The sequence below is a fragment of the Crotalus tigris genome, unplaced genomic scaffold (genome assembly GCF_016545835.1).
Source record: "Crotalus tigris isolate CLP2741 ecotype Arizona unplaced genomic scaffold, ASM1654583v1 scf7180000018371.15429387391:27106975, whole genome shotgun sequence".
NCBI classification, from domain to species: domain Eukaryota; kingdom Metazoa; phylum Chordata; class Lepidosauria; order Squamata; family Viperidae; genus Crotalus; species Crotalus tigris.
This window is the reverse complement of record NW_024096970.1, coordinates 9,157,272-9,180,960: the sequence shown is the minus strand read 5'-3', so window position 1 is coordinate 9,180,960 and position 23,689 is coordinate 9,157,272. Positions and strand designations below refer to the sequence as shown.

At 38.7% G+C, this 23,689-nt stretch overlaps 1 long non-coding RNA gene across 1 annotated transcript; it reads left to right on the top strand.

The window, feature by feature from the left end:
- Positions 1-460: 460 nt before the first annotated feature.
- Positions 461-17,754, top strand: LOC120311628. The gene is made up of 3 exons (XR_005557680.1): positions 461-1,084; positions 1,854-2,052; positions 17,484-17,754. It is a non-coding gene; the product is annotated as an uncharacterized LOC120311628 (long non-coding RNA).
- The last annotated feature ends 5,935 nt before the right edge of the window (positions 17,755-23,689 follow it).

Sequence of the window (23,689 nt, the reverse complement as noted above, 5' to 3'; positions counted from 1 at the left end):
GCGCCTAGAAAGGTAGCCAGTAAAAGGAAGTGACATTAAACACAGGAAACGCGCGGCCTGTGGCGTCTATGTTATCCCTGAGCTGTAGAGATAAAAGTTAGAGAATACTTAAAAAAAAAATCTAAATCATTGTATATTTTCTAGAAATGCTTTTAGAACGAAAGGAACACACTTTGCTCTAATTCAGCGGTTCCCAACCTTTTCTATGCCCCGCAGCCCTAGAGGGCTTCTGATATATTCTCGCACCCTTTACAAAATTAGTACCTGGTTATGCATATACACTATAGTTTTGAAACGTCTAAATCCAAGTTTTCGCATCCCTTGGAATATCGTCTTGCACCCCCAGGGGGTGTGAGCACCCGCGGTTGGGAACCCCTGATCTAATTCATTTAATATGGCTGAATATTTACTAACTTTCATAATATGCTGAAACCTTAACTTTCTATAAAACAGCCTTTGATATTTTTCAAAAAGAGAAAGAGATGCTCATTAAAAAGAAAAGTGGACTGGATTTAATTTCTAGTGAGTTCATCGAAACAGTGCTGAGAGGCGCTAATAAAACGTTTAAATGTTTTTCCAAAAGTACAGGCAGTGTTTCACTCTTCATTTCAAACATGTCTAAGGCGTTGCCTGAATCTTAACTCCGGAAGCATCACTTCCTAGGGAAATCTGAAGTGGTCGGGATTACCCAGCGCTGAATCAGCCTTACTCGTTTCGTCCGTCCTTCACGTTCGCATCGTGCAATAAATTACTTATTTCTTTGAACCGTCGTTTTCCAAGCCAAAGATGTAAAGAGAGAAAACTTAAACCTCTTCTTCATACTCGATAGGAGAGTTCAATTAATGTAACCTCTCTTAAATTTTGTATTAGAATACCTAACCTCACTCCCATGAGCTGCTGTGAAATTCAAAATGACTAAGGACAAGGAGCAGCGCAGCCAAGGACATGGCAGCCAAGCAGCTTAGACAAGACTCTGCCCTCATGCCCCATCGTGCATAGTTGATGCTGCAGGGCGCGGGAAGAAGGCGTGGCTGCCATGGGGCTGCTGGACTGCCTGGGCGATCTGCTGCAGGCCCTGGAGGTGGTAAGTGGCCCTGCAGGCAGGTAGGGTGGGGGCGGGGCAGGGGGTGGAGCGGGGGGGGGCAGGGCCAGTTTTGGGGCACTGTCTCTAAAAGGTTCGCCATCACTGAGCTGTAGCGTACAGTAATGCCAAGTATAGCACTTTAGAAATATGCTAATCTAGAAAATCTAAGCAGGATAGGATTTTTTGGGTCGTTGGATGGGTGAATATCAGGAAATCTTGAGTTGTACCTAAAATGGGATATCCCAAAAAACTTCCCAGAATAAAAGCAGTGCCAAATAACTTAGTTGTTGCAAATAAACAATGAAGATCTGTATGTACCGTCACGAGAAATAACACCATATTCTTACTTATCAGTCTGCTTTAAAAAAGAGCTGTTTTAATGCAGGAATACATGGGCTTGTATTGCTAATCAAATGACACTGTTCAGAAAATAATCGGGCATTTATTCAGCTACAAGAATCTATACAAATTCTTTGATTCTTCTTTTAGGATTGTCTAGAGTACCACCCCCAATATTTTACAACAAGTGTTGTGCTGTGCAGAGATAAAAAATAACATGTTGACTGGAACACAGAACTATAGTACTTCTAAATATCTATGGCTGCTTTCCCTTGCTTGCTATCCTCCAGCCGCCTGGAGGCAGGAATATATCTGGAAGAAATCCGATTGGAAAAGGCTAGCCTATGCTACCCTCATTATATTTGTGAAAACAAATATGAAAACAACACCCCTTTCCTTTTCATTAGTTCTTCATATGTTTGTTTCCTAGGTTGTTTCCCCATTCCAGTTAACCTCATGTCATTTTTCCATTATTAAGAGAAGCAAGGAAGTTTTGGAAAACATTGTGAGTTTAAAAAGGTCTACGCTCACCCATTCCTAGCCAGGCTCTATGATGAAACAAAGGAAATGAAGAAAAGAAGGAAGGAGGAAGAAGTTTCAAAATCAAGAATACTAGAAATCTTATTAAGGTAAAATTATCTCAATCATAAGACAGATGAATCAACCTCCATGAGACAGACCAAAAACAACCATGTGCGCTGACTGATGAAATGTGTTATCAGAAAACAAGCTTGTTTTTGCTGAGCATCATGAAATGGGTTCAGTTCCTTCCAAAGAATTAACTAAAAAGACAATTTCTGAATCTGCAAACCTGGGTGTGTTTTCTTGGAAGCAACAGTGGCATTTATCTATGAAAATACGAGAAACTGGGCTGCCAGATTGGTGGTTTTTCTAATCTTTCTTTGAAAATTCTTAAGAAAAGTAAACAGTTGTTACTGTGGTCTTGTGAAATATGCCCTCCTTTATGAAGGACACTTCTTTGTTTGAAAATATCCTCTACTTAAAGTGCTGTCTGATTTAAAAATAAAGAGCTACAAGAAAGGAAAGCTTTGAAGTTGTCCTTCAACAGTTAAGACTTTCCTACATGCTCTCAGCTCATGAAAATGGGACATAAAGTGAATTGAATAAGTAAAATAAACCCTAAGGCTAAACAAACAGGTAGTTTATCTGGACACTGGGCCCATTCATATACCTCTTTACCTTGCCTTCAATTACTGTTTATGATGTGTCCTAACATCAAGACTTCCATCTTGGAGCCAGCTGGCTGCTGAGGTGAACTAAAACTAGATCAAGGTTGTTCAGATTGGAAAATGGAAGAAAACCTCTTATATGAACATTCTGAGTCACAAGGCTAATTAGTTTTCAATATATGTGTCAGGGAAATGTTAACTTCACAAAAGACAATATTCCCATTTCTGCACAAAAGCAGAACAAATATGAGGTTCTGGCCCACATCAGCAGCTGTCTGAGCTTGTAAACTCACATCAGTAGCTCCTGCAGGGAGGGGCTGCACTGGCAATGGCTCTCCCAGTTCAGCTGTACATACATGATGGGACTTGCATTCACCTGAGACTCTGGAACTGCTGCCCATAGTCTACTCTGTCAACTTTCTTGGACCAGCTATCAATGAGCTACAGTGTCTGCCCCTACATACTGACAAGTCTTCACTGGTGGGACAGATCCCACACTATTTACTTCCCTTTCTTTCTGGTATCTGTAGCAGCAAGGGCCGGCAGTCTCTACCTTTAAGAGATGTTTACAGCCTGGCTACAACCTGTTTAGAGCAATTCTTGCTACCCATGTCAGCAGCAGCAGCAGCAATCACTATCCTTATTGGAGGACAGAGACGCTGCCAGCCTTGTTCTGAAGGCTTAGCCAGAAAAAAGTGCCATGGGGCAATAATTTTTAGATCCATATTTTTTTTTGAATAGAGGTGATGGCTATGCAAACCTTTTGAAAAAGCATGTTTATCAAAGCTTTAATGGAAGTAACCCGTTGAGGACATTCTATAGTACAGTCAGTGGCATTCAGTAGTTCTTGCATGAGCCAAGGCAACTCTTTCATGGGCAATTTTAGTAAAGAGATAAAAGCAAAGTAACCCTCTTGCACTGGAGATGGCAAGTTAGGAGGACCTCATTTTTTTCTGGTCAAGGCACAAAGTCAAGACTAAACCCATGGAGTAATCATAGATTCTGGGATTAAACCGTGGTCAGTCTTACTGAATGAAGCTCAAATTCTATTGAGAAACAAAAATGATATAAGTAAATAGGGGACATCCATAAGGAAGGCTGATTGATATATGCAAAGTCTTGTCTGAGAATGGTTATGTCTGAGTTTAAAGGAAATAATGAAGTCATATATTGCATTTGCTGCTGTGAATTGCTTTTTTATTTTGATTGCAGAACAGCCTTTACTCTTTTATTTTCTCACCACTCTGTGCTTTATGTTTATGCATTGAAACTTACAAGAAGGAAATTTAAAAGAAGTCATTGTTTCCCAGGCATGATTATTTTACAGGATTGTTGTGATCTTAAAATAAGGATTGTGAAACTAATTTCAGTGCCACTCCGAACTCATAAGTGGAGAATATAAATAAGTATCATCCTAAAAAATATTTTGCAAGGAATTCTGGAATCTTTGTGAGCTTGGAAGGGAACAAGGACAAATTTCTTGGTTGGAAACACTCTCCATCATACACTAGCTCTGTCTTTTTCCATCCTTCTCTTCAACCAACTTTAAGGTATCAAATGGCACATCCACATTCTTCTACCTTCAACTTGAAAATGCCTCACTAAGCTTCTTTAGGGACATGACTGCATGACAATCTTCTTTCTCATCCACAATCTACACTCAAGTCTAGTTAACATCAGGGTATTCTGATATGGAAACAGTGTTACCCATTTTCTCTTCCAAAACAAGTTCAATTAGTTCCTGTTGGTTTCTGCAACCGTTTCCCTCTTCAGTTATTGCCAGTTTTCCTTCTTGAGCATTATGGTTGGTGATGCTGGATTGACACTTATCAGATCACTTCAGAGATGTCTTAGATTTTCACTTTCTCTAGCAATCTTGTTGCCTATTAGAGACTCTCTTGCTACATGGGCCTGACAACCAGGTTGTTTTAGAAAGATCCTAGTCTGTCTGCTAGAACAATAATTGCTAGAGAAAGCTCTTGAGCAGGACTTGCTGGCGTTGTTATTGAGCAGAGAAGAGACCGACAATGTAGGTGGAACATTGTGCCAGCAAACTTACCATCTCAAAAAGTATATGAAAGCACATTAAAACCACAGTTGTTTAGATACACTCATGATCTCTATGATGGGCAAATCCTGCCCTGAAATATTTGTAATTATCTTGGTGTCATGTTGCTTTGCTGTCACTAGGTGGCAAATTCTCTTAATACAGTAAATAATCTAAATTTGGTTGGAACAATTATTTTTAAGAATTGCATAACTAATATTAATCAAATCTAATTTGTCTCAGAATTCTCTTTAATTATTTGGGACATCTTATTTTCAGGGGTGTTTTATTTTGTATAGCTGCTTTCAACAGCTTGTAGTAATATGCCTATCATTGGTGATGATGATGATGATGATGATGATGATGATGATGATGATAATAATAATAATAATAATAATAATAATAATAATAATAATAATAATAATAGTTGGAAGGTTATCTAGTCCAACCCCCTGCTCAGGCAGGAAACCCTATACCATTTCAGACAAATGGCTATCCAGTCTCTTCTTAAAAACTTCCAGTGTTGGCGCACCCACCACTTCTGGAGGCAAGTTGTTCCACTGGTTAATTGTTCTGTCAGGAAGTTTCTCCTTAGTTCTAAGTTGCTTCTCTCCTTGATTAGTTTCCATCCGTTGCTTCTTGTGCTGCCTTCAGGCGCCTTGGAAAATAGCTTGACTCCCTCTTCTTTGTGGCAGCCCTTGAGATATTGGAATATTGCTATCATGTCCCCCCTCGTCCTTCTCTTCATTAAACTAGACATACCCAATTCCAGAAGCCTTTTGTTATATGCTTTAGCCTCCAGTCCCCTAATCATCTTTGTTGCTCTTCTCTGTATTCTTTCTAGAGTCTCAATATCTTTTTTACATTGTGGTGACCAAAACTGGATGCAGTATTCCAAGTGTGGCCTTACCAAGCATTGTAAAGTGGTATTAATACTTCACGTGATCTTGATTCTTAAAAATGAGGAAATAATTTGTTCTCATGCTATTGATGAAGGGGGGAGAAAATATGACTCTTCTAACTCCTGAACAGATTATTTCATTTTTCTGGTTGACTGAATCAGGTCTTCTGGATGATCCATTTTAGAGCCTTGCTGAGACTGCCATGGCAATGTGCCATGTACTATGGTATCACTTACATTTATGAGGAAAAGCTGACAACAGGATGGGGGTACAAAGAGTTAACAACTAGATCATTGTGACGGTTTGGCACAACTTACTTGTCCCCACCTACTTCTTGTCTACATTGCAGAATCTTCTGTCTGCATTTCCAATTGTCTTGAAGCCTAGATAAGCCAAACAAATTCAGAAGAATTACATGGGTAATGTTATTTACAATGAGATTTCTTTAGAAATGACTTAGCAGAGGAATGGACAGCCTGTGGCATTCCACATATTGTTTATTTTAACTCCCAGCATCATCTCAGTTTAGTCATTGGTGGAATAAGTACAAATAACACATATGTGAACTATACATTAATCAGTGTGAAATAGTGAAGACTATGTATAAATAAATCAAATCCTGAAGGAATGAAATAAGAAAATATAGGGTGGAATTCTGGAAGATGATGCAAAATGTAGAAGAGGAAAATGATCTAGAGTAAAACTAAAATATTAAGCATAGCCCAAGTACATGAAATACAAATTAACAAAGTAAAAAATAATAGTGCATACCACAATAAGCTTAATAAGGCACGTGAAAACAAAGCTAAGAGGAAAATAAGTATTATATAACTGTGAAATAGTTTCACTTCTTGAAATGTGTACTATAAATGTGATCCTTTTCATATACTTTTAACCTTTGAATGCCATTTTGTATTAAAAAACCTGTTGAGCCCCACCTACTTCTCTCATTATCATATTCAAAGCAGAAATAATATGCAGATCTATTACACACAGCAAGGTGCTTTCCCCAGTCAAAGAGACTGGAAATCCCTGGGCAGGTGGGGCTGATTAATATGACGAAAGGACTTTTGTCTAGGTTACTTCTCTATAGGTTTGTGCCCTACTTTTTTCAGATTAATACATTCTTTTTTTCATTTTATCCTCTGTTTTGTTTGAGGTAATAATCATCATGCTATCCCAATGTTTTATAACATTAGTGCTCTAATGATGCTAACCTTATATGGGTTTGTGAAATTTTGGCTGAATTTTCACAAATTACTTTTGAAATTCCTCTTATTTGCAAAAGCCCATTGTTATTTCATATGGGGAACTACTCTTTGAACATATCAAACATTTCCAAGTTGCCTGGTTTGATCTAGCAAATAATCTGATATTTTCTAGGTATTTGAGGCAATCCCAACAATCATTTCCCAATATCTATAGTGACGGGATGATGGGGCTTAAAATAAGTACTGGGTACCAGGTTGTCTAAACCTCGGAAGATCATTAAATAAAGCCCATAATTGCTTTCGACATTCTTTCTTCCTGAGATGATTCCAATACAGTGATGGTGAACTTTTTGAGACTGAGTGCCTAAACTGCAACCCAAAACCCACTTATGTATCGTCGGGTGCCGGGTGGGCATGGCTCATTGGGTGAGTGTGGCCCATTGGGTGGGTGTGACCAATTGGGTGGGCGTGGCTGTGGTGGTAATGGCAGACTGGGTGGGACTAAAAAGCTCAATCAATCAATTCCAACTTTTTTTCCTCGCAAGAAGTTGAAATTGGCTGATTCATTGAACCTTTTTTTTTTTTGCACACGGTGGCAGAGGCCTAAAGCGAAAAGGTTTTATAAAACCCAGCTGAAGGCCTAGGACTGGGGCGATGGCGCGCGTGCCCACAGAGAAGGCTTTGCATGCCACCTGTGGTACGTGTGCCACAGGTTCGCCACCATGGTTCTAATACATTAAACAACCTTAGATATGTGCATAATCATATATAACCAGAATTCTTAATGTATACAGTGAAATGCAAGCAAATAAACTAGGAAAAGGTAACTTATTGTGATGTCTGAACATGGAATCCTGTTTCTTCGCTACTACATGAGACAGCCAAATCAGGTTCAAATATAACGAATATCCATTTCTGGTTAATTTTACCTGATTGTGTAAATGAAAGACTTCTCATTTGCAACAAGCCATGCCAAATATGACTTATTTGCCCAACAAGCAACCACTTTTGTTCATTTTCTTTGGCAAATGATTTATAGAAAAGAAAATTAATCAAGTCTAATAGACTCAATAATGCAATCCTTTGTGGCTCTTGATATAAGCTCAGAGACCCTCTGCAGAAGATCTAATCAGAGGTATGCTAAACTTGACTTGGAAGAGAGAGAAAAGGGTGATAAGAGAGGAAAAAAAGGAAGGAATCAGAGAACACTCAGTGCTTGCTTCACTTTTCTCTAGAAGCATTGTGTCCCTAAGCAGGAAAAAGCTGGCTCATTCTACATCAGGGGTGTCAAACTGCCAGCCCATGGGCTGGATGCGTCATGGTGAAACTGCACCCACCCCATTGCCGGCAATGGAAAAGACAATATATCACGACATGTCACGTGACATTGCAAGTTTGACACCCCTGGTCTACATGCTAGGCTAATTCCCTTTAATACAATAGGCTTTAATATGGTCCTTACAAGTACATAAGGAGAATGCCATCTGGCAGCATGAAAGCTAGAACAACAACTTCAGCTGTGCATAATCGAAACAAGATGTGATTCTTCCAATGGCTTGGTTTCACTTAAGTAGAACAAAACCTGTGTATTTCACATAAGTGATCCTGACATGAGGAGCTCTAAGGCAGCCTCTAGAAACTTACTAGAATGCCTGTCTAGTTATTAGAATAACTGAGTGGGAATAGTGAAACTGTAGCTATGGTGGCTTCCATGAAGATGGAACACAACTTATATATATGTCAACTTGTACATACCGGTAGGGTGAAATTCATTTATTTCAGCATACATTTTAAATAGGTTTGCTCCTTTTCTTTCCCAACCTCATGCTTCCCAGATTGAATTGGATTACAACATTCATCGCTTCCAAATTAGCACAGCATCAGATTGGTAAAGACTGTTGATAGTGCTTATGTCTGAGGTAGCTTGAAGAGTATCCATTCCTGTATTAGTCCTTCCTGAGCAAGACTTCAACATGGCTATTCCATGTGGATGGAAACAATTATTATGTGATCTATCAGTCAATGTGGTCTATTAGATAAACTACAGCTAGTCCTCAATATACGATTACAACTGAGCCCAAAATTTCGATTGCTAAGTGAAAGATTTGTTAAGTGAATTTTGCCCCATTTTAGAACCCTTCTTGCCACAGTTGTTAAGTGAATCACTGCAGTTCTTAGTAACATGATTGTTAAGTGAATCTGGCTTCCCCATTGATTTTGCTTAAAAGAAGATCACAAAAGGGGATCACATGACCCCCAAGATACTGCAACCGTCATAAATATGAGTCAGTTGCCAAGTGTCCAAATTTTTATCATGTGACCATGGGGACGCTGAAATGGTTGTTAGAGTAAAAAATGGCCATAAGCGGTTGCAACTTCAAATGGTCACCAAACTTGTAAGTCTAGGAATACCTGTATTATAATATTTTGAAAAAGCAGTCTTTTCAATGTATGAGGGAGATTAATGTAATTCATGTCACTCTTCTGGCTTACTGGGACTGAATATTCCTTTAAATGTCCACATGCCTTAAATTTCCTATTTATGTCAGATTTCTCTATTCAGTTACCTTTAGGGACGGAAGTGATGAGGAATGTCATCTAAGGACAATTCCATACCAGATGCTTATGTTCCCCCTGAATTGGCTTTGCACTGCTCTTAAACAGGGGTCTTCAAACTTGGCCCTTTTATGATTTGTGGACTTCTACTCCCAGTTTGCCTGGCTGAGGAATTCTGGGAGTTGAAGCCCACAAGTCATAAAAGGGCCACGTTTGAAGACCCCTGCTCTTAAACCATGCCTTAGCAGATGAACTGGTTTACTTCTACCTCTGAAGCTGGGTTTCACATGGAAATGTTGTCACACTGTAGTTTAGAGGCAAGTAATTTCCTACAAGACACAGGTGGCCATGACCTTTCAGCTCTGTGACAGCAAGTTGCTGAAATTGCAGTGTTGCTTTGTTGTTATTGTTTTATGAATTAAAGGTGGGTTTGGGAATGGGAGATCTGTCTCTCTTCCATCCCCATTCTTCGGTACACCAGAAAATCATCCAAAGTTTTTTTCAAGATCTTGATTTCAGCCAGTTTTTCATATTCTCTGAGAGTTTCAAAGTTGGGAAAGGAGCAAGAAGATTCTGAAAAGGAAACAATTCCCATCTCACAACTCTCCCCAAGTGCAGCCATGTTATGTAATTTTTCAGTGGGTTGGAACAATTAAGGGGGGAGGGAATGGAAATTATTTAGCTCAGAGTCCTCGTATTTCTATTCCCACAAAAATGAGGAACTGTGCAAAAATAGTTCAGACTCGTGTCTTCCAGTGATGCCACTGATGGCTTCCTGCAGTTCTCTGGAAAGTGAGAAAGCTAAATTTGGTCCCCATGTCCTAAAACTTTGGCCACCTAGCTCTAAACCAGAGGTGGGGAACGATGGCCCTTTTATGACCTTTGGACTTCAATTCCCAGAATTCCTGAGTCACCATGGCTGGCTCGGGAATTCTGGGAGTTGAAGTCCACAAGTCATAAAAGGGCCATCGTTCCCCAGCTCTGCTCTAAAGGAAGGCTATTTTGACAGCTTCACATCTTCCTCCTAGAACTTCTAGTAGTGATTTTTGGAACAGAAATGAAATTAATAATATTTTCAGTTTCACCCATTTGTTCTGCAAGATGTTGCTGCAGAAGAACACCTGCAACAACACAGGATGAGCAAAGTTTTTGGGTTCTTGTTACTGAAAGGTCCATCATCAGTGAAGTAGACTGTGAGTTGTTTTCAAAGAGTATTTGAGGGAATGAAAAGTGGACTAGTGACTGTGCCTAACATACACTATATAGAGGACATTACTTTTCTTTGGAAACATCTGGAGGGCATCAGGTTGGGGAAGCCTTCCTTACATTAGTTGTATTTCTTTTATTTCTTTATTATATAGAACACATACTGTGTATAAGACATGGGGCGGATTGAATTGGTGCACATGTACTAACTGTGGGTTATTTAAGTTTCTGTTTCAAATCTTTATGATTTTATTTATTATTTAATTATTTGGGAAAATAATTCTGATGCCAAGCTTTATGAACAGGAATATCTCCAAGGCAATGTGGGAAAAGGAAATTGAGTAGTATTCCTCTGTGGAAGGGAAAAGGAAAGTCCAGCAATAATGCTTTTTCAGCAATTTCCCAGCTTTCAGGAAAGTGAATAATAAAAAAAAAATCCTGGTTCTCTGTGCGTAAGAAGAACTTGATACCATTGTTTGCAAGATTAATTTGTTATATTAGGAATTTTTCCACTTGGCTTATGTCACATACTACAACTTCCCTTTCCCTTTTGTCAGTTTGAATATGACACAACTGTGAACTGTGATATCTGTGGGCAGCTTTCTAAATATAAGTTCTTTAGCTAGAAAGAAGGAAAATCCCACCTGTGTGGCTGCTGGCTTTTCCAGGCAACAAGGCCTGGCAGAGGCCTTTTCAGATAATTTGATTGTGATGTAATGAACCATTATGTTTGGGAAAGTCCCAGCTTAGCTGTTCAGCCTGTTCTGCAAAGAACCACAAAACCACAGAATTTCCCCTTATAGCACAATTTTTAAGCAATTAGTTTCCATTTTCTAGCTATTTCTGAGCACTTTATCAGAGAGCTGAAATTCTGAGAATCTGTCTCTGGAGTGCATCTGCCTTTAGACAAGTGGATGTTCACATGATGGCATCCGATGATGTACAAGAAATGGGTAATGCAGGGCTCCAAAGCTATGTGGAGTCATTTAAATCCAGTTGTACAATTTCTAGACCTACCTCTGATTTGAGCACCCAGATTTCAGTTGCACAGTTGCCAAACATTAATTGTGCAGTTATTCATTGTTAGGTTGACAACAATCCCCACTTTGTGCTAAAACAGAACAGTTTTAATATGTTTTCACAAGCAAGAAACTCTTTTCCCATATTCTCCACTTACCCCCGGAATCTTTTCTGTGCAATCCATTTCCTTTGCATCATCTCTCCACTTAATCCTTGTGTGCTCCATTCCCATTAGGCCTGTGCCTAATCCTCTTCCCCAAAATGATTTTTGATTGATGGCCAGGAAATATGATTTATTCCTGATATATAAGCAATGGATTTCACCTTTCCTCTTTGCAATAGGAATGGGAGAATTCAATATAAGATATTATTTCAATTTGTAGCTTTGTAGTGGTACAGAAATGCCACTTCCTAAGGCTGGTGAGATCAAGAACTGGTTCTGTTTCCTTACCCTGGTATCTGATCCTCCACTCCAAATCTACATTTTCATCTCTCAGATTTGGGGAATTGATTACATGATGCCAACAGTTCTATGGGATGAAGATACTGCATACTCCTAGCATGTAGTTGAACTGCAGAAACCTATTGCTCATTGTCATGTGTTTTGATTTTTGTTGGACAAAGCAGTGGATATTTTTTTATTTCCATCTTCTGAACAGAAGGCCAGATCCTTTTGTAATTCCTGTGGGTTTATTATTATTTTTATTAAAAAAATGTTAAAGAAAATGAAGAGCACCGGTTTTTAAATTCTTTCCAATCCCTTTACCAGCAGTTGTCATAACAGACCTTTTTTCACCGTGCAATGAAGTAGTGTATTGTGTCTGCATTTTTGTTTTCCCCTTGTGCTACATCTCTCTGTGCTTGGGTATTATGTGTGCACTGGGAAGCATAGAGCAAGCTGGATGTGCTTTGCTCTGGATCACATGACCAGGAAGAAGGCTTATGGTGGGGCATTTGGCAGCCTTTCCTAATAGGAATTTAGGATTCTTTTTCTGGAATGTTTTTCCCACAATCTCAAAGCACTTATAACCCATATTTCTTTTGCCAGGTTTTCTCATCATTCCACATTTACCCCATAATCTCATTTTTTTCCATTTGGGGAGAGTCATCTCACTGCTAGTTAGTTGGATAGCATTCTGAGCCCCTTTGCATAGATTCTTTTTAACATACTGTTGTTTTGGAAATAATAAAAGATAACACTTGATGCTCATTCACATATTTTAAATCCAAAGTATTGAAGATTTTTTTGTCTAACACCGGTGTTTTGCAAATAATAGCACTTGACTTTTAGAGGAACCAAACATTGTGTTAGGTTGGTTTTTGACTTACTCCAGCAAAGCTCTTACAGGATAGATAGGTGAAGGTCATTGTCTTTCTGGGGAGGGCAAATTTTTCAATGGTGAATGTGCAACTGTATTTGAATGGTGCCAAAGGTTAAAACTATATGTTGGGGGAAATACTTATTAAAAAGCATATGCTACTGTTTTGAAGAAGAAGTAGCCTTGGGTTCTGATCCAAAATTTACTCCCAATCCAAATTGTAGGCTCACACTTTCTCCTTTGGACTGCCATTTGTCCATGTATGTGTACTTTACTATTAACAATCTCTTCATGGTTTCTTAGGTATCAGTAATTAAGAACGGAATGTTCAGCAGAAATTGGAGTAGTTGGGGTCGACATATGCAAGAAAAAATATATAGGGTCCGTTCTTCAAAACTGTAGTAAGTTGGGCAAGTTAAACACACTTTAAAATGTTTATTGTAACAAGTTTGGCAGAATTTACGTAAGTTCTTAACTCCTAATACTTGTTTTGAAAAAAGGCAGGTGAACCAAAGTTATTTTCCTTTGTTTTACCTTTCAAATATTAATTATAGGTGGTTTGAACAGAAGAATTCCTATTATATATTGCTCTAATGGAATCCCAGGTATGAACGGTGGTTTTTAAATGTGATTTAACAGCAGATAGCCTTGAAAAAAACAGTTTTCACACTCCTAACTGCATGCTATTTACAGCAACAATACCTAACAGACCTTGACTATGCTTATAGATATAGCCAAAGTTACGTCAATATTGTATGGAAAATCAAAGTTATTAATATTTTGAAGGATTGTTTTTGTCTGATTGGAAAATGATATTCATATTCTTAATTTGAAAACCATATGCCACATGACAAGAATCAGTGTAAACTTAAAAGTTTCAACTTAAAAATGAAGAAGAAAACTTTCAGTGTTTGTTCAGGAAATGTTACTGAATTGATGCAAATCTCTTAAGGCTGGAAAACACATTAGCACTTAAGTTGATTTCCCACTTCATGTATTACTCATTGGCCTCAAGTCAGTGATCTTTTTCATTTTTTTATCACTTTGCTTAGATGTGAGAAACCAAAATCTTTACATTTTTCAATCTGAAATTTCAAAGTAAGTACCAAAATTCAAAATGCCCTGGCTATGACTGATAATAAATAGCAATTAAGCTCCTGCAATCCAACAGTACAGAGAAAGTCCAGCAAAGATAGTAAAAACAATCTTCTAAGTTTATGGACTTCTTCATTGTCATATATGAACTATATGAGACTATCCTATTTTTTTACTACAGATAGTTCTCAGCTTACAACCATTCATTTAGTGACTGTTCAAACTTACAACGGCAATGGAAAAAAGTGACTTATGGTCTTTTTTCCACACTTATGACTGTCGCAGCATCCCCATGGTCATGGGATCAAAATTTGGACACTTGGAGACTGGCATGTCTTTTTGATTGTTGCAGTGTCCTGGGATCACATGATCACCTTTTGTGAACCTCTGATAAAAGTCAATGGGAAAATCAGATTCACTCAACAATCATGTTACTAACCTAGGAACTTCAGTGATTCACTTAACAAGTGTGGCAAGAAAGGTCATAAAGTGGGACAAAGCTCACTTAAAAACAGTCTTGCTTGGCAATGGAAATTTTGGGCACATTTGTGGTCATAACTTGAGGACTACCTATACTTTTTTTCCAAGTATGTAGCCACTGACATTATCTTCATAAAACTCCAGGTCATCTCAAGAGGAAAATAACCATGTATTAAGATTAATTAAACTGAGAGTATTCAGATATGATAAAAATAATGGACGGTTTGTTCTTATGAGAACAAATCTAGGCTCCTGTGGACTCTTACTTTCTCTTCCCTACTCTTCACAAAGAAGAGGCTGGGAACATTTGCTTCTCCATTTGATTAACAGCCAAGCTTGGAATGAAATGTAATGATACTTGGTTAGAATAAACTATGGTTAATAAAATTAACTATGGTTGTCAGTTTAGATGATGCAGTAAGTTGCAATTTCTTGGGGTGGAGGGAAAGCTAATACTAAGGATAAATATGTTCTTATTATGGCATCTGAATGAAGGCAAAGAGTTGACCATGGGATTTTGTCTTGTCTATGCTGCCTAGCATCAGCTCTTCAAGATTTCAGCCAGAAATTCTTTTGGCTTAAATATACTGTATTAAGGCAGTCTCCAAGATCCTTGGATATATTCCCAATAGATCTCCGAAAACTATTATTATATTACAATGTTTAATGTGCTGGGGAGAGAAAATTATTCAACAGATGACTAAAGATAGCAATCCTCATTATCTGTGCGCATTCTGCTTCTGCAGATTTGCTTATATGTGTCTATAAAAGTATAATCCATTTATTATGAAACACAGTGTCAACATGGTTCTATGCAGCCATGCAGAGTAGGGAAAATGTCTGAGAACCTTACTGCATAGTATCAACATGAGCTACACACAGAAAACCACATTCTTGTCTTGTTCTCACCATTTTTGTTAACAAGTCTCCATGTCAGTACTGATACAGACCACATGTTCTCACTAGGATGAATGCTTCAATAACCATAGTTTCTGTTTCTATAGACTAGGTTTTCAAGAACATAATTCCCATACACAATGAGGATTGAGTGTAATATTTAATGTTAATTAAATATAAATTTCAGGTAGTCCTCATTCAAAGTTACAATGGCATTGAAAAAAAGTGATTTATAACCGGTCCTTGCACTAAGGACTGCCATGGCATCCCCATGGTGGCAATATCCCAGGATCATGTGATTGTCATTTGTAACCTTCCCAATTCTGACAATTCTAAACCTTCTGACAAGCAAAGTCAATGGAGGAAGCTGGATTCACTTAACATACCTGTGATTTACTTAACAATTGCAGCAATTTGCTTAACAACTGTGACAAAAAGGTTGTAAAATCGCGTGCAAATCATTTAATAACTGCCTTGTTTAGCAATGGAAATTGTGGTCCCAATTGTGATTGTAAGTCAAGGATTACCTGTATATCAAATTTAGGTTTTGTACTAGTCTTATTGTCAGTTGTCCAAGGTCAGCCAAATCAAGGATAGACCCACAGGGATTTGAGGAATAGTACTTTATTATTCTGGGTATTATAATAGAATATGAAAGTCTAAACTTTTCTCTGTCCCATCTCATACTAAATAAAAACAAGCTGGGGGCTGGTGACAGTGAGCACTTTTCTCCTGTTTCTATCAGTCTCCCTACGTCTAACCCAGAGGTAGTCAACCTTGGCTCTTTTATGACTCGTGGACTTCAATTCCCAGAAATCCTGAGCCAGCTTAGCTGGCTTAGCTGGCTCAGGAATTCTGGGAGTTGAAGTCCAAGAGTCATAAAAGAGCCAAGGTTGACTACCCCTGGGACTCTAACCACTTCTTCAGGTCCCTCCTTAGTAGCTTTTTCATACCATCCTAAGGTCATCTCTAAATTCTTTTTACATTGTCTCATTTTGTTTTGGAATGTGGCTGCTGAGATATTTTTCTTGGTCCAGAAAAAAATGCAAATTTACTAGAAATACTACGTGTTACACAAAAATATGCCACTAAAGCATTGTAAATTATCCAGTACTGATACATGTTCAAGGTGAAATATAAACATGAATTGAAGTGATACAAACATAGAGAATATAGAAAGTATGAAAAGATAATATAATGTTTATTTGATAATGACTTTGTATTTAAAATAGCTTTTAAACATTAATCTGCTCTATTAGAATATTTAATATTGCTGTCCTCTTGATATTTTACTGCCATTTTTATTTATATCTGCTTTTGTTTTTTTTCTCAATTATGTATTTTTAATGTTGATTTAATTATTATTTTAATAAAGGAATGGGATTTAAATAATCAGTATAATGAAATGAAAATAAGCTGCATCTGTTTTGAGATAATTCAAAGGGGATTTTTTTTCTGTAAACAATTCTTGTAAAAGAGATACTTTGAATAATTTGGTTTCTGTGAAGAGCGTAACTGTCTTGTGGTTTTACCCTTTGGCAAAGGAAGGTCACGACTTTTGAAAATAAAATAAATATTAATGTCCACGCAGGGCATCTGGGTGAGGGAAGGTGCATTGAAAAAAATCAAAATGGCCCCCACAAGTGAGTAACTGAAGCCTCACCATTTCTTACATGCACCATGATGTCAAAATGGATGAAATTTCTATTGCATTAATTGTGGCTGTCATCTTAGCTATTTTGGTTCCTGGTATCTATTTTTTTTTTCAATAACAATGTCTCATGTCAACAACTGTTACTCTCTTTTTTGTGATAATTTATTACATTTATATCCTGCCACAGGAAGAAATGACTCTTGGAATGATGGAATTCATATTACCTACTTTTCTTATTGTGAAATATGGCACTTGTTGCTATTTGAATTCATAGATCTGAATTAGATTTAATGTTGTGTAGTGCTCTGAGTCTCAAAGCTGTATAAAAATACATACTAATGTTTTTGAAGAATGTGTTCCTCAGTTTCTTAAGTAATCAAAATATCTTTTCTCCTGATGTATTGATGTTAGTTATTCACTGCATTTATATCCCATGTTCCTTCTTTAAAGTGGTACACAGTTCTATATTTTCTCTCCATATAGATGCAGTTCCATTGAGGACTACACATTGGATGCAGTTGGTCAGCCAGTTATGAATCCATCTGGTGATGATGCTGTCTAACCCACATTTTTGTTCTTTTCTTCTTATTTTGACACTGTCCAAGGACAGGCTCAAGTGTACAAAATCTGGTGGACTTGGTCATCCTTATCTTGGAGGGAAGCCAGGTGAATGGCAGGGACTTGAAATCAAGGCAATGGCAAGATAGCAATGGGAACAGCAATTTTGTGCTGGTCTAGTTTTTCTGAATCAAGGATGAATAGAGAACACTTCCATTCAGGAGTGGGAAAAGACTTTTGACCATATATATATATATATATATATATATATATATATATATATATATATATATATATATATATATGCAGGTCTTGGTGTATTCGGGTCTTTTCCTGTGTAAGATTGAGAGTATCTTGGCGACGTTTCGACGAGGTCCCACTCGTCATCTTATATATTGGTGGGGGTGTGTGGAGTGCAGGCTTAGATGCTGTAGGTGGATTGGTTGGCTGAGTTGGAGTTATTGTTTGTGGATTGTTTGAACACAGAGCTAGACCGCAAACTCGGAGCCAAACCAAAGCCCAGTATGTTACTTCACAGCCTTCAGCCCTGGACATCACATCACAGAACTCAGGAGGCTACAACGCTAAAGCTCAAGATGTTACAACATAGCCAACCACCCAGGATGGTGCAACACAGAACTCAGGATATCACCACACTAGATCTCAGGATGTCATCACACAACCCATTACCCAGGTCGTTACAACACAAAAGACTAATGGGCACACAGCCAGCATCTCAACTACTCAGGATGTTATGAAACAGCCAAACAATCCACAAATAATAACTCCAACACAGCCAACCAATCCACCTACAGCAACTAAGCCAGCACTCCACACACCCCCACCAATATATATAGAGAGATGGCAGCTCCGATCACACTTTGCTCGCACAAGCACGAAGCCGAAGACCCCAGCCTGAAGATGATGAGTGGGACCTCATCGAAACGTCGCCAATATACTCTCAACCTTGCACGGGAAAAGATCCGAATACACCAAGACCTGCATACCTACACCCGTGAAAATCTATGAAAACAAATACATACACACATACATACATACATACATACATGGTGAGAATAAAATATGATCACCAGGAAAAGTTAAAACATTAAAAGTTTTAATATAAAACAGAAGTTTTAAATAAAAACATTAAAAGTTTTAAAAAAATTAGCAACCTAGCTTTCGTTGACTACTGCCAACTTCATCAGGGCGTACCCAAATCAATGGGAGTAAACATTTATATGTAAGTTAACGCCTGCGCTCGACTCCTGGATAGTGTAATAGGTCCAGGTCGGCCAATCATAGCATTCGTTGCAATTGCTGTATGATTGAGTGACTCATCTACTTGTATCACGCGTCCCTCATCAGAGTTTAAACAAGCCTCCGATTCTCAGTCATACTCGCGGTATGACTGCTTTATTTTATTGTTTTATCATTGTTTTAACTTTGTACGCCGCCCTGAGTCCTTTGGGATTGGGCGGCATACAAATACTGAAAATAAATAAATAAATAAATACTCATCCGTATCCGTGGTTTAGGAGGATCCTCGATCCTACTCCAACTCAAGGCGTCATCCTCACCACCAAGTCGTCTCCCTCGTCTCTCTTCCTTTGAACTCTCCGTGAGTTTAGGGCCCTCCCCTTCTCCACCATTCCGACGTCTGCCCTTAACATCCTGATGTTTTTTACAACAAAGCCTCACTCTGGGTGATGTACTTGTGCCCTCACTACATGGTTCTCCCCCACGCCCCATTTTCCCAGCTTTCCCAGCCTCGCTAAGTTCCATAACAGTTGTTCTCCCCTTTTTTCGAACAACTGTGAATCCATTGTGGGGGTTGGACTGCAAATCATGTGGATCGATCATCGAGGCCATCAAAATCCCCAAAGGTGGTTGCTTGCAAACTCCGGCGGGTCGGCTGTCCTCGCTTCTCCCCCGGAAGGGGTGTGATGTAAAGCGCGATGCGGATCCTGGTGGAATACACACGCTACCATTCACCTCGGCTAGCAATGCTGCCCTCTGAGATCGCATGATTATCCCCTCGGCAGGGGGTTTACGGCAGCCCTCTCCTTGTGTGTCTGTAGGAGGTGTGGTCAAACCGTCAATCCAAGCTCTCGTTGCCTCTCCAATCCGCCGATATACGGGTTAGTCATCACGGGGGTTTCTGAGGAGGTGGAGGGGATGCCTAATGTGTCGGGAATTAAATCCTTGGCCCTGGCAGGTGTTTCTTGGCGTGGTGATCGTATTCCTGTTGCGGTGCTCTGGGGGGTCTCAGGGTGTCGGCTGTTGTTTGACTGGATACCAATCCTTTTAGGCAACAGAGTGAAGTTGTCTTTACTGAGCTGCCGATGATGGAGTGAATGGGTGCGGGCTTCCCACGCTCTTAATGTTAGGTGTGCGGGGCGCAAGTCTATATGCCGATTAATCGACTCCTCTTGTGAAAGCCACGCTTCTTTGAGCAACCTGCCGCTCTTTGTAACATCGCTCAAACCACAGTCACACCCTCAAAATCGAATTTAGGCCCAAAGTCCATTATATGCGTGAGGATCTGGGAATACTGTTCTCCTCTTCTTACGGCCAACTTGTGCTCCTGGACCCTTGTTTTTATGCTCTTAGAGGTTTCACCCACGTAGTTAAAGGTGCAGTCCTTACAGCTGATTTTGTAAACAACCCCTGATTTCTCTGCCATGGGGAGTGGGTCTTTTGGCCTCATAATACATGAATGTAGCGTGCGGCCAGGTTTATGTGCCACCTTCACGTTATGGGGTGCCAGCATTCTGGCTGTAGCCTCTGAGACACTGCTGACATATGGGAGAGTAACACGTGTCATCGGGGATGCTGATGCCCCCATCTGTTGACCATGAGGGGGTCTATAGAGTATACCATGTCACTTGATAAACCTGGCTGGGTACCCATTGAGTCTGCAAATGTGAAAGATATATATATATATATATATATATATATATATATATATATATATATATATATATATATATATATCTTGTCACATTGCTGCTCAAAGCACGAAGCTGAAAACACCAGCCTGAAGATGACGAATGGGACTTTGTCGAAACGTTGCCAAGATACTTCCAATTTTAGGGTATTTTTATATATATGCAGGAAGTTTTTTAGACAGATGTCTAATTGATTACACCTTGACATTTTTTAACTGCTATACTGCAGTTTTACTTTTTTTTTTTTTACAATCTCTTTTGCCTTGCAGCCCCCAACTAGGGGCATTAAGCAGGCTCAAGTCGCAACTGCGAAACATTACAAATCGGATATATATATATATATATATATATATATATATATATATATATATATATATAGGTCTTTGGTTGTTCGGGTTTTCTCCCGCGTAAAATTGGAAGTGTCTTGGCGACGTTTCGACGAAGTCACATTCGTCATCTTCAGGCTGGTGTTTTTAGCTTCTTGCTTTGAGCAGCAATGTGTGGTCTTAGCTGTTTCTTCCTTTTAACTGCCAGTGGGGGTATGAACTGATTGGGTGGGAGCTTGGCTGTGTTCTGATTGGGTGGAGGTGTGTTCTGAATTGTTAGGGGCTTGGCTGTGCTCTGATTGGCTGGGGGAGTGTTCTGTTTGGTTGTGCTCAGGTTAGTCTGAGTTGCAGAGGGGTTTAAGATTTTGGGCTGCCTTGCTATTTTCTGGCTTCGCGTTCGTGGTCGTGTCTCCTCTTCATGGAGGGTGTCAGTTTGCTTCATGTATGGATTGGAGGGGTTTAAAGTGCTAATGATGCAACTGTGGTCTGGCTTCTGGTTTGTGGTCGTTGCCTCATCATCGGGTGGCTTTGGGTTGTTTTTTGCGTGGATGTGTGGTGGTGACATCCTGTCTGGTTTTGGTGAGTGTGGGTCTGGTATCATTTTTTGTGTTAGGGAGTCGTTTGTCAATAAGGGCGGGTTCCAAATGGCTGGTAGGCGGGAGGTATCATCTCGCTTGTTCATGCTGTGTGGGCGTTTTTCTATCTCGATGGCTTCTCTGATTATTCTGTTATTAAAATGTTCACTTTTGGCAATGGTTCTGGTATTTTTAAAGTCAAGTTCATGTCCTGTGGCTTTGAGGTGTTGGACCAGGGAAGATGTTGGTTCCTCTTTTTTGACTGAGTTCTTATGTTCTTCAATGCGTGCACTTATTCTTCTGTTGGTTTGTCCAATGTATGTGGTGGACAAGTGGTGCATGGGATTTCCATATAACTCATTGATTTTCTAATCAATTCGACTTCGTCGAAGGTTTTTTTTTCCGCCAAGACACTTCCCAATTTTACCGTGGAGAAAACCCGAACACAAAGACCTAAATACAATACCCGCGAAAACCTCAGAAATACGAATTATATATATATATAGCTAATATACATATATATATATATATCTATGTAGATCTTTGGTTGGTCGGGTTTCCCCGCGTAAAATTGGAGTGTCTTGGCGACGTTAGACGAAAGTCCCATTCGTCATTTCAGGCTGGTGGTTTCAGCTTCTTGTTTGAGCAGCAATGTGTGGTCTTGCTGCTCAAAGCACGAAGCTGAAAACACCAGCCTGAAGATGACGAATGGGACTTCGTCGAAACGTCGCCAAGACACTTCCAATTTTACGCGGGAGAAAACCCGAACAACCAAAGATCTACATACAAATACCCGCGAAAACCTCAGAAAACATATATATGATAATTAAGACCTTGAATTCTATTGCTAAACAATGCAGTTGTAAAGGCACAATGTCACATGACTGTACCACCATACACCCACAATTCTGGCAGTCCCAGTTTTTATCATTAGGCAAATCCCAAGTGATTGCAACATCCCACAATCACATAATTGCCATTTTCAACTTCCTGCCAGTTTCCCCATTGATTTTGCTTGTTGGAAGCCAGCAGTGAAGGTGGTAGGATACTGTGATGTAATTGCAGGCTGGATGTTGAGCACCCAAATCGTGATTATGTGATTCTGGGGATACTGTGATGGTTGCAACTATGAGGACCCATCATAAATGCCCTCATTTGGTGTCATCATAACTTAGAACAAGTGGATGTTAAACAAGGACTACTGATATTGTCACTAATCCCTAAATGAAATTTAGCTTTTCTTGTTTTTTATTACTGCATTAATAAAAATAAAAAAATCATATTGCTATATATTTGTTATGTTTAAAGTATTTTGTCACTATATTTAAGCATATCTTGTGATACAGTCTAGACCTATGAACTTTATTTTAGGCACTTACAATTTTCTGAGAAGGGCTTTGTAGGTTTTATTAGACTCTCAGAGGGTCCATGGCACAAAAGGGTTAAGAACCTGTGTTTTATGGTTATTCCACTTTTTTCTTTTTCTTTTCACTTCTCTAAACTGAAGCATGTTATTTGAGTGATCTTTGTACTTCTAATTTGCATGATGTTTTTGTAGCAGGCTCTCTTGGCAGTTGGTGTCCTTGCAACAAATATGCTAAGTATACTGTAAACACTACTGAACTGTAATTCTGATTGCTAAGACTCTGTTATGTCCATCAGTTTATTCTCAAATAACTGTTTCCCTCAAGAGGACTTACAGTAACTTTCAGTAGCCTGTAAATACAAAAGCATTATTTTAATTAACAAATCTCTTAACTCATAGGGATTACTTCATATTGTTGAAAATAAATTCCCCAGAGATAAGCTACCAAAAATTTAGATTTAAATCGATTTACAAAGGAAAGGAAGCATTATCCATTTACTACAAAACTATATCTCAAAATGAAAATGTTTTTATTGTGGAAAATGTCCCTTCATATCATACAAACGTTTGTTCAGTATCTTTGGTAAATAAAATATATACATTTTTTATCTGTAAAGAAAATATAGATGAAAATTTGGCAATGGAGTGGAATAAATTTAAAGTTTCTCCCTTGATTCTTACTGGTAGAAAAGCTTAGGAATTTTTTTCACAAAAGCCATTAACTGAAAAGTTAATCACTACTAATAGCAGGGATTTATATAGTTAGTATTTTACTAAAAATAAATTCTAAATATAAAAGTTACACTCTCTATATAGCCAACATTCCAGAAGATAGGTTTAAGATATAAAAGGATCTTGTCAGACCTGAACATTGGGTGCTATCTAACAAAATGAAATTCAATGGTAAAAAAAA